Consider the following 17,813-nt stretch of genomic DNA (forward strand, 5'->3'; position numbering starts at 1 on the left):
TTGATTACTCAGAAGCAGTAACTATCTTAAACAGCATATGGGTTTGGGACAGTTCTCTTACAAGGGGAAGTTCATTAGGTACAGAGCTGACTAGCAAAAAGCAATTTGCACAGAAGAAAAAGTGTCATATACCACAGTAGATCTTTAAAAAACACTTGCCTACCAAATACAATTTCTCAGCATTAACATTGTGAGGAGCTGGACAGAGTGACAAACATACAGCAGCTTTCTTCATCTGCTTAGTACAGACAAAATTTCAACACAAAATGAGTTTGAGTTATCTAAATTGAAGTCCGTAGAGAAAGTCATAGAAGATAAAATCATTGAAACTTATCTAGAAGAGATTAACATTTATAGCCAATGTCTCATTCACAGACAGAAGGTTACAGAAAACTTTTTTTTTTTTTTAATTTGTAATGGACTGTAACAAACCAGTTAAGCTGATGAATTCCAGATACAAGTTCTCCCGCCACTAATAGTTTTACTAAGGAATAAGCTAATGTTCAATATTAATTAAAACACAAACCAAATTTAGAAACTACAGGGAGGAACAAAGAGCATTGCTATGACTCTGCATGCACCCATATTATGCTACAGGATGAATGCAGTTTTATTCCCCAATTTTTCAAGAGTTATGGTAGAATTAGGAAAATAAATATAAAAGATAATCAAAGTCATGGACTGGCTCCTGCACAAAGAGCATCTAAATAAGTTATGACTTCTTATCCAGCAAAAGGAGGCACTTGGATAAAAGATACAACAGAAGCCTAATAAATTTACAGATGACAAGGAGGTGAGCACAGAAAGATTTTTAATCACTTCTTCTACTTCAAGAATGAGGCAGTTTCAAATACTCCTTGGCAATAGGTTGATAGCAAGCAGAAGGGAACAGAGTTTCACAAATCCCATGGGAAAGCTCTGAATACACTACTTACAGGATGCTGTGCTTTCACAAGGTACTTTTCTAGCTTGAATAGTTCTGAAGATTAAGCCCCTCTTTGTCCCAGGACAGACATATAGAGAGCTGTACCTATATCCACCAACTACTTCCAGATTCTAACTTGGCATTTTATTCTTCTTTCCCTCTGTCAGTGATAAAGTTTTTCTCCACACCTGAACACACTTTCTGTCATACAGTACCTTGCTACTGCACAAAACATAAGGTAACTGTAAAGCAATTAAACCTATCCACCAAGCAAAAACCAAGACCTGATGGCAGTCCTCACTTACCCAGATGCTCAGGAGTGTCATATAACTGCTCACACAAGTAGTAGTCATCTGGATTCAGGTAGGGCAGTTGCTTCAGCAAGCTCTGCTTGGGAATGAGATACAAGACTTCTGCAATATCCCCATCCTCAATTATTGACATCCTTCTGACTGAATTTTGAAATTTCACTTTTTCCAGCACCAGTTCTTCACCTGAGCCACACAGCTTCCCAAAGCTTTTCAAGATGGGGAAAGATGGCATTTCTATTCAGAAGAAGCTGGTAAAGCAAAACCTGTAGTGCACGCAGTCAGTCTACTACTCACGGCACACTGCCCTTTCCAATCCTTCTCTTTTTCTCTTATCCAGGAAAGGAGATTAAGGAAGATATATTTTTAGTGATTATCTTCAAGAGATTAGAACAGTATGTTTGATCAGGTGATTGCCGTCTAAAACTATTGTAATCAGTTGAAACTCATCCCTGCGAATGCAAAAATCAGAAACAAAACCAAAAAGTGTCTGAAAATCAGATTAATATTCAGGACAAGAGAAAGAACATAACTGAGTTACATAAGCGGATTAGTTTAAAATCAAAAAACCTTGCTATGTCAGAAATCTTATTACAGAAGAATCATCATCATCATCGTAAGCTACAAATGCACATCTGTGCATTTAATCTAGCACGGCCCTCTTCCATGCCAGGTCTGTCCATGTGCCATGGAGAAAAGGCTGTAGCAAAGGTAGAGCATGTTGGTCCTCCTTTTTTAGGAATGCACAAGCACTGGCTGGCACTACTTCATAAGCAGATTCTTCGGAGAAATCCTTTCTGCAGCTTTCACTGCCCATTGCAAACAAAAGCACTTAAGCTTTCCCCTAACCATTAAGGATTGGTTTGCTTCTGCTCTTCCTCTCCACCTTCCTGTGCAGCTGACAGCAGAGGCTTTGCAGACACTGTGCCAGCCCCTCCTGCTTCACCTACAAGAAGTATTTACATTAATCCAATTCCAGTGACTTGCTAATCTAATCATCTAATGAATATTTCTCCCTGGGTAAAGGCAGAGTTAATCATCAACAGGGCACTGGAAAGTCACAGGAAATTCCAAAGTGAAAGAGAAAAAAAAAAAAACCCAAACCAACAACATTCATCATCTGTAAGAGAAAGTTACAGGTAGACCCCAGACCTGGACATGCTCAGAGGCAACTTCAGACTCTACTCTCGTGCACAGAGACAACTGTGCAACCAGGGTCTGGCCAGACTTTCCAATTCCCTTAACACAGAGAAGTTAGCTGCAGCTGCAAAATGACCTGGTGTAATCATTGCACTGTTTCCAGTAAGGCTTTTTCTAAATTAGAAGGTGACAAAAACTCGGCCAATAGGCTTACTGAGCACAGTGAGAAACTGTCACTTAATTCTTCCTCAAAACTCAGAGCTCAAGTACTAACTCCAGATAGGGATAGGCTTAGAAGAGGAGACTGCCTTATTTCCTGTTTCAAAGAGAAAATACCATCTCACAAATCCAGACTTTGATCATCTATTATTACACATATCCTATGAGGTCAATTACTTTATATTTTTCAAGTAGTATAACTTCTTTATTATCTTGAAAACAAGTGTCCAATCACAACTTCCCTTAAACAGCCATACTCCTGGATTTTCTAATCAATGGAGAACACAGTAGGACAAGCCAGAATAAATCTGTAGTAATTTTAATGGGGTGATGCTAACTTACATTTGAGGAAGAGCTGGCTCAATAAATATAGCAACTCCAGTTCTCCCTAAGAGTATCTGGTATCAGATCAGAGACCTCAGCAAATGGTGTGTTTTAAGCATTCCTCCTAGGAAATGAAGCTTTGCAGCAATTTTTCATTCTCTCTCAGATTTCTCAACCTACTGACCTGCACACCACAGCCCCTCAGTGGAAGAGGCAGCTCAGAAAATCCAAAAGCTTCTACAAGTGAGGGTGGATCTCCATTCAGAGCTTAAAGCAGAGGGATGACTCACAGGAGAGGCTGGATGAGTCAACACAAGGATCTCTCAGTCTGACAGTGTCATTTGTTGCTGGATAATCGGGGAAGGATGTTGACATCTGACAACAGCAATGCCAACCAGCCAGCCCCATGACACGTCAAGGTGGACTTTGCTCTTTGAGGTGAGGCCAATACACATTGCCCAGACATTAACTCTGCTGCAGAAGTCAATCCTCAGAGAGCAGAAAGGTGAGCCCTGCAGAAACTGTTCAACTGTGGCAACATTTGCTAAAGCTTGGCTGCCTAATACACAGAAGAAAAGTCAGTCCTTACACTGGTTTAAGGCTGACTCCCCATTTTCTGCTGTGTCCATGCTGATTCCAACCTCCAGCTCTGTTCACCAAGACATTCATTACAGCATTAGCTCCTGCAGTAAGAACTAAAGCAGTATGACCTGTCACCACAGTAGCAGTCAGCTTGTGACCACTGTAGAAGAGTCTGATGATCTCTCCAACAGTGCAGCACAATCCAGTGTCCTTCCACCACCAAAACACATGGGACTGCTGCAGGACGATGGATCAGGATTTAGTGACCCTAACATGTCACTGCAGAAACATCCTGCTTAATTAAAAATAAGATCTTCCTTCCCCTGAGATAGACTTCTCTAATGCTGCCTCTTTCCAGCTCTGGCTATTGCTGTCACTGTCTGAGAACTGCACCTTCAAAGACCCCATGCCAGCTGCTGCTTAATAACACAAAGCAATATGATTTTTGGATAGTTCATTTTTTTTTTTAAGTAGTGTTTGTCTTCAAAAGCCTCAATCCTGTAATATATGTAATGTATAATATAAATATATTTTCAATATGTAATATAAAGGGACAAGCAGTAGAAATAAGCAAAACAAGACCAGGAAGCATCACACTGGCTTCCAAGTCAGATAAAGGACTATTTGTAGCACATCCTTGTGTCCAAGGCAAAGGACAAGGCCTGAGACAATCCTTTACAACAGTTACTAAACACTGGGATTTAGCCTCAGTCTGAACCAAAAAGACAATGGCAATCTCCTACACTTAAGTTAAGACACAATTAAGGGGAAAAGATTGATTTCTTACGTTCTTGATGAAAAGGAAATAAAATGGCAGGAATCACAGGGGCACAACCCTGTCCTTATGTTTTGTGAAAGAAAGTCTCAGGAATCCAGGGCACTCAACTCAGAACTGGCATTGAGGAAACGTCCTCAGGATCTGCCAAGAAACAAAACCTGTTTAAATCACTGCCAATTCAAAGCCATGTCTAATCCAAGTAGTCAGTGCTGGGATCTCCAGCCTTCACAGAGCACAGTGTGAGGTATGGGCACTTTCCAGCCTGACAGTTTTCACAGAGAGCTGGCTGGATAAGAGAACAGGAATTATGCAGAATAGCTACTTTAAATATTTTATCTCATTTCCAACTTTATAAATATTTTATTTATAAATATTTCCAGCCGTCTGAAGACCATTTCTCAGTCAATCCCCTCTGAATTCACCACACCAATTGGCTGCCTGGATGATAAAAATACATGCATGTTTCATATGCAACCAGGAATAGAAGCATCTTTACTAATACTCCAAGAATAGAAGTAACAAAAAAATTTTACTGCAATCCACATTTAAATTAAAGAACAGAATAGCAAGCAGTGAATAATAGTAAAAACCAGACACCAAGGGCAAAATACATAGAAGAGGAAATATCCCTCCATGTTCCAGAGAAACGCAGAAATGTGTAGTGCACTAATGCTGTCTTAATTTCTTCTGCCATCAGAGTTAAAATTCTTGCAAATGCATTTCAGTGTGACTTTAGGCTTGCATTGAAAGCAACAAACAGACCAATCAGAAATCCAAGAAACTGAAGTCAGTCACACTAGTTCAGCAAAACCTAGCTGCAAAAAATTATCAAAACAAAAATACACGGTAAACAAGGTAAAACAAAACTAAATTTTCCTTTTCCCTCATCATACCACTTCAGAAGATAGATAGCCCCAAATAATGTTTCATGCATCTGTCCAAGGCAACAGGATTATCAGGATTATCTTCTCCATACAAGAATTCTCAAAGATATTAGGAACAAGGAGAGGAAAAAAGGGCTTTCATCTAAATGAAAAATGGTAAGCATCCTATCTACTTTTACCATGAAATATAGTTATCAAAGCAATAAAATAACTAAACCAGCAAATGACAGCAAAAAAGGAAAAAAAATTTCAACATTCAAATACATATGCAAAATAAAGGAGCAAAACTTTGGTTGTGGGAGTTATTCCCCACATTCAGCTTTTTCACTTTTGACACCCACTATTTACTTATTCAATACTACAGGCTGATGTACAAACATTCAGCTATTTACTGTAAACTTGAGGAAACACTTTGTCCACATAACGAAAACGAAAAAAATCCACATGCACATCTTAATTTCTTTACCTAAGTGTCCAAAACAGGCAGTCATCTTCTGGGCATACTGACAGAAACCCTTCACCCCACAGGGCTCCTCACCCAGGACCTGCTCGCTCATGGCTTCAGCAGGAGCTGCCTCTCTCTGCAAAGTCAACCAACTGCTGCTTGTTTAAGACTCATAAGAGAACAGATCTTCCTCTTCCAATTTATCTCCATTAATAATTCAGGTACTACATAAAATTTGCTGAGCTTTAAATACCGGTAGTGCAAAGCTATTTTGTGGCTTTTGAAGTAATCATGTTTTAGTCTTTAAAAAGTAACTCAGCTATTATATTCTAATAGTTTACAGAAATTATTTTCAAATAGAAACAAAATCCATTCCCTTGCTGCATAAGAGGAAATTTTGCGGGGATTATGCTCAGATCAGAGAGATATTTAAATGTTCCCCTAGCTTAAACCCAGAAACAGAATTACCACCACTACTAAAATGTGTTCTTATGTACTCATTACTGTTTTCACCAATGACATGGACAGTGGGATCAAGTGAAATAGGTTGTTCAGAGAGGTGGTGGATGTTCCATGCCTGGAAACATTCAAGGCCAGGTTGGATCAGGCTCTGAGCAACCTGATCTAGTGGAAGATGTCCCTGCTCATTGCAGAAGGGTTTGACTAGAGGGCCATTAATGGTTCCCCCCAACCCAAACCTAACCCACAGAATTCTATGATTCCATGACACTCCTGCAAGCAGGCATGTCCACTGCTACAAGAACACCACTAGCTCATCACATACTACCATGTCCCACTTCCCAATGCATCTTCCAGGGACTCAAAACCCCAACAGAGCCCAGGCACAAACACCACTGTGTTTCTGTGTTTCCAGGTAACTTCCAGCACACTACATTTCAGAAGAACTAAGGCACCACAGCCAGGAGCAACAGGAACAGGGTATTTTCTCAGCTCGCTCCCTGGAGCATAAGGCCCATCTAATCTTGTTCTTATCCTGGCTGAGAAGAAAACACACAAGAGCTGACTCAGCAGTCCTGCTGCCAGACAGCTGCAGTGGCCATACCTACCTGTCTGCTCTGCTCATCTAAGGAAATCCACTACAATCACACCAATGTCAATGACACCTGCTTAGCTAAATACTGCAGAATGACTTTGGCTGCACTCTTGATTCAGGCAGTGATCATCACTGAAGAACAGCTATTCCTCACATGCAGATATGCTCCTGGTACACTACACTTGTTTTCTGTCCATTCACTTAACACTTGCTGCTTCCTCACTGAGACTATATCCACTCATGAAAAAACGTTTAGCAGAGCTCATGTAAGGACTGCTGATGGCCATATAAAGCACTGGTACTACTAATTAGATACTTCAAAGGGAGAGCCATGCTAGTACACCTAGATGCAAATTTTATTCACAACGGATTGAAAAGCTTAGTTACTAATATTTAATATTACTTCCTAGAAACTAATATTTAATATTAGTGTCTTTTCTTGTGATTAAGGCGATGTAGAACCTGCAGAGATAGGAATTCTACACTCCACAGGCCTCTACCAAGTTAGTTTACTGGTTTAAACCCACACAAGGTTCTCTAAGGTAAGATGTACTACTGCCTGTGGCAGGAGGCACAGAAAGACCACAAAGCCATAAGGCCTCTCTGTAGTGGCAAAAAAAAAAAAAAAAAAAGTGACTAACTGAAAAGGGCTAACTCAGGTTAAAATGGTATCAAAGGTAAAAGGATCTGTGCTATAACTCAACTGAGCAATACGATTAAGCATGGGTGTCCCATACAGGCTCCTTATCAAGCTGCCACATGACATTTTTTCCACTGCTTTTGTAACTGACCTTTAGGTAATCATTGGCTAAACTCCATCAAACTCCTGTTTCTGCAGCACACACATGCAAATTGAAGAACTGCTACGAAGTGTGACCGGCCCATGAAGTCTGTGAATGTCTGTGTGAAAGGACAGCATCGAGTTCAATCTGAATCGCGTGTAGCTACATTTGTATCTAAAGAGTCAAACTTCTACTCTTTGAAAAACCACCTGGGGATCTCTGCAGGTGGCACACAGAAAATCAGACCTGTTTTACATCAACAGCAACATCTGCATGCACAAGCCATTCTGTTAAACCAACTTGGAAATACAAAAGCAAATGTTATTTTATGTATTGGTTTCTTGGTATTCATTCCAAAACATACATGAAACATCACTTTGCCCTTTATTCTCCTGTTACAATTTGTAACCGAGAAAAAACGCAAGAGAAAACACAACTGCACTTCTATCTCAGACTTAACTAAGACCACACTGTGACAATTTCCTTTCCCAACTGATGACATTTGCAAAATCTTTCAGCTGAATTAAAGCATTGTGCTCAGCTTCCTGTTATCAACTATGTATGATAACTTCCATGGCACATGAGCCTTTGGTAACAAAAGCCCAGCTTTGCAGTGCATTGTAACGCTGGACAGGCAGCATAACAAGCTCTTGGGAATGCTTTTCCCTTCGCTGTATGCTCAGAAACTGAATCTGACTCGTTTCCCCAGTCCCCAACAACCACCAAGTTTATCCTTCAGTGAAGCAGTGAGCAGAAAGATTAAACAAACAAAAATATCTAAACAATAAGCTTGAGATTACATCTAATGATCTTTTTCTTGGACAAAGGAGGGCAACACCAGCCATCTACCTTCATGTGAAATTACTAGCTGGGCTGAAATAGGACAAAGAAAAGCAGTATATAGAAAAATCAATCACCAAATGAAATATTTAAACGACACTAGGGAAAAAAAAGCCCTAATAATGTCAGCTAGTAACTGTACTGTCTACTGCCTCTGGAAGCCTCAGCATAGGATTTGGGAAAAATGCTGTCTCTGCACTCCCACAGACTTGCTGCTCATCCCTGAGCCATTCCCTTAATCTCTCTCATTGTGTTTCCCCCTATCACTTTCCCCCTCACAAGGGATTTGTAACAATAGGTACATTAAAGACTGAAGTTTTCAGATTCTGTGATAATGGAAACTATAGAAGTACCACAGATGATAACACTAGGGACTAACTGGTCAGCATTAAAAAAAGAGGTCATGTAAAGCATAGCTGAGTGCTTCTCCTTGATCTTCATTACCTTCCGAGTTCATTCGTATTTCTCAATGATTTTCCAATAGATTGCATCCCTTATTTAACACTAAAAGTGCTTATTTTCCACAGAAAACCAAGTTATCAAGAATGGCAAAGAGTGAATTCTGTACATTTTCTCCAATCTGAAAATTCAGTTTTTAGTTATTCTCCCTCAAACAAGCAGAATCACTGTTACTGTGGCTGCTGTGACTAGAAGAGTTATTAGGTTATGACAATAGGCCTGATTCAACTAAAGGATATTTACCTTACTTTATCCATTCCAATGTTTGTTTCAGAATAGTTATGGGGGAAAAAAAAAATCTCTGTTCACATCTATTTTCAGACATAAAAATAACAGTGTGTGCATTAATGGATCTGTCTATTGCATTATTATAAGATGAGGTGGCTCAGCATTTTATTTCCTGGCAGCACAAGGCTAATCTATTGATCTACAATGTCAAGAACACTGCACTATGGATTCTTACAGCAAATCCAATCCTTTTTACTTACACGTAGAAAAAAAAAGCCAAGTGTAATTGCTGACAACTGATGCAATTTCATAGGCAAGATATAGTGAAAGGTATATGAAATATAAATACAAAAACTGCTGCACTCCCAAGACTGTATAATTGACTCAACAACACAATCCAAGTGCTTTCCTATCCCAAAGTTTATAAATAATCCCATGACTTCTGTGGGGATGAGCTCTATGCTTGAAGTCAAAGAGGTGCCTAAGCCACTCTAGGGAACAATTAGCCAAAAGGATCCTGGCAGAAGCTGGCAGTCCTTCAGATCTTCAGTAGGAAGCTTTTTTTCTACTCCTCAGCAATGCTTGGGTGTCTTTTATTTAAACAGAGCAAAGACTTTCAAGATAAATGTAATTCCTTTAATCATGCTCTTTTCTTTACTTTTCCTTTCTTGAACTTTGACTTTTTTTTCCAGCTGAGCGAAGAAACTCCTTGTAACATCCTCTTCACAATGTAGACTTCATAGTAACTGAGACAGAAATATGCTGGGAAGAAGAGAGATCAAAGTTGAAACCTCAGAGATCTTTCATTCCTCAGTTTATTTCCTGTACCTTTGTAAAGAGTGACGTGTTACAAGCATGACATCAAAGAAAGCACCACTCCTCTTGTTATGCATTGAAATAAACTGGATATCATTATACTCTCTTCTGACATATCACCTAATTACAGAAACATACACAGTAACTTTATTCAAATGCTGGATTTGAGTAAAGAATTACATCAGAAGAAAGTCTTCTCTAGACCACTGCAGGGCTTCCTGAGCATCTTAGTTTAACTTTACCATTGTCTCCTAACACTGGATCTTCTGCTGTAGATGTACCACCAGCACACATGATCATAAGAATTAAGTATTTCTCTTCTGCATCCAACTCCCAAATTCTCCAACATCAAAGCCATTCTCAGAGCATGGCATAACTCTAAAAGTAGAACTCCTGCAGTCACACTGCCCTCTTGTAGTGAAACTCTAAAATAGAGTCCATCTTTGTACTATAAAGACTAATTTAAGCCCCTATCAGGAGCCATTAGAAACTGTTTGTCAATGTCCATCACAACTAAGAATAGGAGGTTACCTTTCTATATAGTGGAAAGTATGGCACTGCTACAGGATGCCAGAAATGACATCAGATCAGTTCATCCACTGCCAACATTCCTCATAAAGGCAGCTTTAAATATGCTGTGTTGGCTAACCTTTGTTTTCTAATTAAATAAATCCTACTGCACTGTTGAACCCTTCCTCTTGTGGTCAGCACTATCTTCTGGTTAAATCAGCTGCACACACACAAGTGATCAAGAGCTGTGTTAAAAGCAAGAAATTGTCAGTTAAGCAAAATTATCACTCTGTGAGCAGCTCACTTCTCTCACAGGGATCACATTATGTACAGGCAAAACTGAGGCAAGGACACATCTGAAAATACACTGATGGGACAGAAAAAAACACTTGGAATTTGTTTCCATTTATTAATGGCAGGAAATTACATATAGCATATGCCAACTAGCATTTGATAAAGAGAGGTTTTAATCCCCTTGAGTATTTCATAGCTACACAAACATTTTGCTTGTATTTTACTGATAGTTTAGTGGAATTCCTGAAACAAGAGCTGTAATCCAGCACCATCAGGAAAAGTAGCAGTCAGAGAAACAGCAAACTTCCAGAGCTGACACTGCATTGAAAAGGAGAAACCTGCTCTTGATTTGACGACAGGTACAGCTGGGATTCTTTACCAGTGCCACTCAACACAGGACAAGCCATATCTTAGGGTATTTCCCTGACATGTTCAATGTTGTGAAGCTGTGCCTATCAAATCCTTTGAGAGTTATTCAAAGATAGCACTAAATCAAGAGTCTTGATCTTGCAGTGGTAGTGGAGGGCACTCACAATCTAGCAAGCTAGGGTTTTGAAAGAGGAAGTAGGAAACAAGGTCTTACAATAGTAGGAAAAATCATTCCAGTGATATCATAAATTACTGGAATGGTGAATGAGTCAAATGGAGCACCTAAAAGAATTGAAGACCACTATTTTCCCTGCTTGACTGATATTTACCATAGTGTATTTGCAGCAATGATTTACTGCAGTATTTCTTCAGCAAGAATTTCTTGATTTCATCCTTCCATGATCAAACGCCATAAAGTAACATGGGGTTTTTTTAAGGTCTTATGTATCATGGGCTACTATGAAAAGTCATTTTTCCAGCAGCTGAACTTTAAACACAAGTGTAGGATTTCAATTAATTTTAAATTAATTAACTAGAACATAATGTAAAGTCAAGATGGCCCTGGCCATCTTTGAGAGAGGATTTCTGCTGCATTCTTAGTCATCACCACGGAGTCTCTATACTTCCTGGTATTAAAAAAATACATTAAATACTGCATCTAGACAGTTACTTCATGAGATGCCTGGTTCTTCAGTTTCTGTAGAATGTAAACAACTATTAATAGTACACACTAGGAGGGTGGTTGGTTTGGGTTTTTTTAAGTGTAAACACTCCCTCAGCCTAGAGCAAAACTTAAGTTTCCTTTTATTTGTGTTGACGTTACCACTGTGGTATTTGTTTAATACACAGATTTACCACTGACACAAATCAATGACCAAAAAAAATCATTTTTCCATGCAGTTCAGCTTCAAAATCCCTGTTGGTGTTAACACTCTCAAGGCATCTTCAATTTTTTTAATCAGTTTTGCCCTGGTTTGATTGAGAAATAGTTCTGCAATTAGGAATAGCTAAGCAACAACAAAAATAATTAAAGAAAGTAGGCATACTAGCCAACCTGTCAGGTTGTGTGAATAAAAACTGATTGATGAATTTCTTTAAGCAGCACTAAGCAAAATTTTCAGATGAATCAGTTAAAACAGGTGCTGATCACAACAGTGTTTATGAGTAGAAAACCTTATGTTATAAACATATGTTGTGCATATTTTCAGACTGAAACTAGTTGGCAGCTCCCAGTTATTTCCTTTTTAACTATGAATGAATTAGAAGATAATGCACCATTTTGTAGTGGTTTTCTGACTGTTACTGAGTTTTCCTCCCAAAATTTATGCTTTCTTTGAAATCCAGATCCTCACAGTACTGCTCCTGGAGTCAATTAATTGATTCTGAACAAGTTTCAGTTCTCCTGCTGCTCATTGGGTTATCATCAGAATGAGGTCAAGCCTTCCACCTTGAAATAGACAGCTGACAAAGAGAATTAGGGGATCATTTTTCTAGAATGAGAAAAGCCAGCTCGTGAAACTGATTAAAAATTGAAGCCGAACTAAACAACCTGTTTTCATTACCAGCTTTAATGAAATGACAAACAATTATCTCTCCATATATTAGATTTCAAGACAGCTTGACTCCCCTACTAACTCTGGGGAAGAAAAAGTGCAAACACCTACAGAGCAGCAGGGAGAAGGATCAGTTTTCTCCCCTGTGCTTTCTCAGTGTGGCAATCATGATTTTATCCACTAGGACTCAGCAGAGAGAAGAGATTTCCATCCCCACCCAGGACATCACCAGCAACCAAAGCAGGCAGAGGTACAAGCAAGGCTTTCCCAGTTCTCAGTGTACCTGGTCAGGAAAAGAGAACCAGACTCAGCCTGACCTCACTATAATGAATCCCCACAGGACCAGGGAATCACATAATCATTTGATGAAATTCACATAATGATGTGGCACTTTCCCACATCACAGCAAGATCATAGAATCAGAGAAACATAGAATCATTTAGGTTGGAAAGGACCTCCAGGATCAGAGAGTCCAACTGTTAACTCAGCACTAACCATGTCCCCAAGTGCCACATTTATGAACACACAGAAACACCAGATTTTAACCAAATGCTTTTGCATTCTACACTGTAGAGATTAATTTATATTTAAAATATAAATTAAAATAGTATTTTTAAAAGAAATTAGGAAAGGAGAAAGGAATTTTGCACACCTAATTCAGACCACATTGAGAGAAAGAACAGAAAAAAAACCTGCTATATCTAAATCAACATTAGGTTAGGTGTTTGGCCTACAAAGACTGACTAGGAATAGTAATGGAAAAAAAAAGTTTTTTTAAGGTAAAGTGACACTTATCACAGAGAAGTGCACACAATTCTTCAATACATCTACCTGTACATTTTTTAATCTTCAGACTCACAGAGGTAGATGATATCTGTTTTTAAGAGACAAATATGGGATTAGACACTGCAAAGAAGAAAACAGGATTTTACTTCTTCCACCTCTAACCCCTGAAATGGGCACCCCAAGGGTTTATCTGGCCAAGCGTAACAGAGAAAGCAACTATCCACACTTTAGTTATTAAAAATTTAAATATCTCTTTTTATACTTATACCTCTTGCTCCACCTTTATCTAAGACAGTGGTATAAAAAAAGAGGAATGTTTACTAAGCAAACGAAGAGTTGCATGGCTCTTGGATGCAAAGGGTATTCACTCTGTATCACTCACACCAAAACTGTGCTGAATGTGCTTTAGGTGTGCCTTGAGTGTCACCTCGCTGCAGGTTGCTACACACTGGCCCCGTGTGCTGCACAGTGATAGCTGAACAGGGAAAGGCAGCACACAGCAGCAGGAGGCACTGAACAGCCACCCCTCCTGCCTGCTGTGCAGGGAAGCAGCAGTGACAGGTGGCTGCAGGACAGACAAGAACTTGTAGGTGTGCTCAGATTGCACACAGATTTGCACAAGGCTTCCTGAGGTTAAACACCAAAGAAATCTGCCCTCCAAAGCACCCTAACACTGACAGGCTATCAGCTTTTCTTTCAAAGCATCAATTAGCAATACTCTGAACTCTTAGGCCACCTGCCACTACAGAACTCTAAAACCTCTTTTTTGCAGAACTCACCCCACAGCAACAGCATGCTGTCATCATCTTTAGCTAGAAGATGGGAAACTTCAAAAGACAGCAGTGAATTATCTCTTACAAAAATACACACGGAGTCAGAGCTGGATAAAAAGCCTGTTTCATTCCACTGAGTTGTGTGCTCTGCTCCCTGTGCTCAGATATCCATTCCAGAGGAGCAGCACATGGGTACATGCACACACTGTTCAGCCAAGTAACAAAGTCCACTGTTCATAAAACACACCAGGCTGGAGAGGTGTTCAACTCTTAAATCAGTAAAGGAAAACAAACTGAAATACAGAAACTGCTTTTCCTATCAGAAAGATCCCAATTTCAGTCCAACAGAAGTTCCTCAACCTGATTTCCCTCTGTAAATCCAAGAACCAATGTCCTGTGGATGGCTTAACCTGTCATTTATCATTAGAGATTTCCATAGCAGAGCAATAGTCCAGGACAAACCTTTGCCGTTTGCGGAGCTCTGATGTATTTCTAGTTCCATTTGTGCTCTCAGGCAGTTTTGTTCCTGCACCTCCCAAGCTACAGCCCCGCAGAGAACGGATGGCAAGCTGGAGGAACAAGTGAGAGCCTTCAGAGGTGGCTCACTCTGTGGCTCCACTCCGACTATTTCCTGGGTTGAACAGTATGAAAGGGAGTGGCCCAAGCAGAATAGGTGTGTCTGTGTTCCCAGTTTAAAGGAAGAGTGAGTATTTTCCTCTAGATATTATTCCATTACTAATCGAGACCTTGGTATGCTGTCTTTCAAACAATGACATACCTTAATGTTCTGACCATCTCAAATCAGATAAAAGTTACTGATAACTTTCTTTTTCATACAAAAGGATCCTAATTAGCAGCCTGAAAGGTTGACTGCAACCAGAGCTGATTTTGTCCTGAGATTTTCTGTCTATTTTACTCTGCATCTCATCTGCACTCCACTGCTGCTGCTTTATGGCTATGCTGCACCTAAATAAAAAAGAGCTTGTGAGAGAAAACACTGTTATCCATTTTCACACACACTCAGAACAGGGAAAACTGAAGTCCCAGGCATCTTCCCTCTGTTGCCATTACACCCCTCCCGGACAGAGGCAATTAGGCTGACTGTAAGTGCAGACTTCCAGGCATTTCCTTCTACGCAGTTGCACATACCCTGAGACAAACTGTTCCTTGAGCAGCTGAATTAATGAATCTTTTTGTTCTGATTGATTTGCGTCCAACATCCTCAACACCCATCGGGTTTGCCCTACCTCCTTGTAACATCCTCTTGGCAATACCATTCCCAGAATTACTTCCAGTTCCTTTCCATTTGTCTGCTTTCCCAGTTCCTTTCCATGTCCATTAAATCATCCATAGAACCCTTAAGCTCTCCTTTAACTGCTGCAGATTCTTTCTGAATTTCTGCTCACACCTCCTGAGCTGCACATTCCCTTCTTTCACTCATTCTCCCCTGCACCCATACTAAAGGTTAGTACCTTTAAGTTCTGTTCCCCTGGAAAGAGGAGAGAGGGAAGACTGAAAGAGAAGTTGTTTAACCCTCATCCTAGGAAATTTGACTGAAAAGCAGCCAAGCATAATGTGCAGAAACTGACAATTTGCAACCCAAGGCCCTCTCTAGAATACACTTACTGTCCTCTGTACATTATTATGGACTGAGAGATGCTGCTGAAACAAGAATAATTTATCCCTGAGATATTACATTTACCATTTTATCACTGAGATTTCATTTCAGATGACAAAAAATTAGCACTTCTCGAAACATGAATGAAAAGATGCTAGGAACATATAAAAACTTTTGGCTTCTTGGTTGGGAACTGCTAAATATGACCAAATTTTGGTCAAGTACTTCTATTCCCTCCTTCAAACACTAAATCCTGAATTTCCAAGACTCCTGACTTCATTTTTCCCACAATGAATTGTCGTCTTCTCAGTCAGCTTGTTAAACATACAGTCATTCAGATGCACAGACAAATGTAAACACAGGCACAGAACCTGGTCTCTCTACCTTTATTCTGAGCCTGACATTGTTGTCCTGTGGTTTTATAAATTTTATTTTCTGCCAAATTAAGTGGAGTGCAGGACAGGGTGTTTACTCCATTTGGAGTAAACATGCCTAACTGAAAATGAATAGCTCATCAGAAACACTGCTTTCTTCCCATTCCCATTCTTCTTTTTAATAATCAAAGCACTCCACACTTTAATTACCATTACTAATCCTCTGACGTGGTAAGCAGATACAATTATTCTTGTTCTACAGACAAAAAATTAAACTACTATATTCCCAGGAAATGTTGACCACTAGAATTTATTTTATTTACTCTGCCCCTAGATACAACTGTGTGTTGTGTTTCTGTCCCAGATAAAATGGTGAAAAGGAGCTCCATGGGCCCAGAAATAAGTTCTTCTGTCCTCATTAGGAGACAAGCTCCTCAAGTTCACCAGGGTGGTTTCTTCCATTAACCACATTTATGTGTTTTTTGTTTAGGTGAAGAGGTGAAGAAGGAAGATGAGAATGATTCAACACACATCTCCATTTTGTGCAAGTCATCACGTTCTCAGCAGCTCAGTATTATTAGCACCTACAACATGAGACACCATATTCGAGGCAGGTTTAAATATAAGTCATCTACATGGCTATTTATGTACAAAACATCACCTCTCTAATACATATGATTACATATTCACTTTCATTTAAGTCCAGTTAACTGACCCTACCTTGTAGCCTTGTACACTGCAATCACTTCTCATTGCACAAGTTCTGAGTCCCATTTCAGCACCTTTTGTTTCCTAAAGCTGATGGTCCAGTCTCCAGGAATTTCAGAGTATTTGAAATCTGCCAGTGTGCTGCCATAAACACTGTATGTTGTTCTCATGAAAAAAAAAAAAAAAAAAAGCCATGTAAATCTTGCCAAGTGACAAGACTTGGAAATGCTGCAGTCTATTATGCTCAGCAGAGAGATGTTTTTGTTGGCTATTAAAGCTCAGCTGAGACTTTCTGGCCGTTAGTTCTCCGGCAATTTCATCGGATTTAGCTTATTCCATCCTACACAGTTCTCAGGCTTATTGTAATTCCTACAAAGTGATTGAGAATAATCAATCCCTGTGCTGCAAGGGATACACGGAACGACACTGTTGCCAGAAAAACAGAGACAACAGCATTCTCCATGACTCCATTACACAAACCAACAATCTGACATTTCTTGAATTTAAGAGTTCATTTGTACAATTTTCCTTTTTAAATTACCTTTTTTTTCTCCCTGCAGTCTTCATATAACCCAAACAGAAGCTCCCACATTCATAAACTACCTACTATCAGAGAACCTACTAATCAAGAATGTTATCAGCCACTTTAGAAAACCACAGATCCATGCATCAGCACATGCCCACGGCATCTAGTGGAAAACAGGCAAGGCATCAAAGTTTTTCCTTCAAGTTTCAAAAGTATGTCTTCCTAGATGACATTGGACCATCTTAGCTCAGCCTTTTCCCTGGAAGATTTTAAGCCTGTTGAGATATTCTTTCCATACTACAGATGAGGAAAACACTGGGCAAACTGAGTGATCTTTCCAGGACAACAAATCTCTGTGCCCAGCTTAGAAACTCAATCGAGGTCCTGTGAATCCCAACCCAAAGGTCTAGCCATCACACCTCCCGTTTAAAGAAAATTATTTATTTAAAATACCCAAACCCTACAAGGAAAAAAACAAACCAACTCAGAGACTTTAAAGGATACCAATAAGCTCTTAC

The 17,813-nt window shown here is 39.6% G+C and overlaps 1 protein-coding gene across 5 annotated transcripts in view; it reads right to left on the reverse strand.

Annotated features, from left to right (window-relative positions):
- The window catches only part of ABLIM1 (actin binding LIM protein 1), a 137,043-nt gene extending 122,494 nt beyond the window's left edge, over positions 1-14,549 (reverse strand). For all 5 annotated transcript variants that reach the window (XM_088169370.1, XM_088169367.1, XM_088169366.1 and 2 more), the window contains exon 1: positions 14,532-14,549. The gene's annotated coding sequence lies outside the window, so the exon portion shown is untranslated. The remainder of the gene's footprint in view (positions 1-14,531) is intronic.
- Positions 14,550-17,813: the final 3,264 nt, after the last annotated feature.

The sequence above is a fragment of the Sturnus vulgaris genome, chromosome 8 (assembly GCF_052056855.1).
Source record: "Sturnus vulgaris isolate bStuVul1 chromosome 8, bStuVul1.hap1, whole genome shotgun sequence".
NCBI classification, from domain to species: domain Eukaryota; kingdom Metazoa; phylum Chordata; class Aves; order Passeriformes; family Sturnidae; genus Sturnus; species Sturnus vulgaris.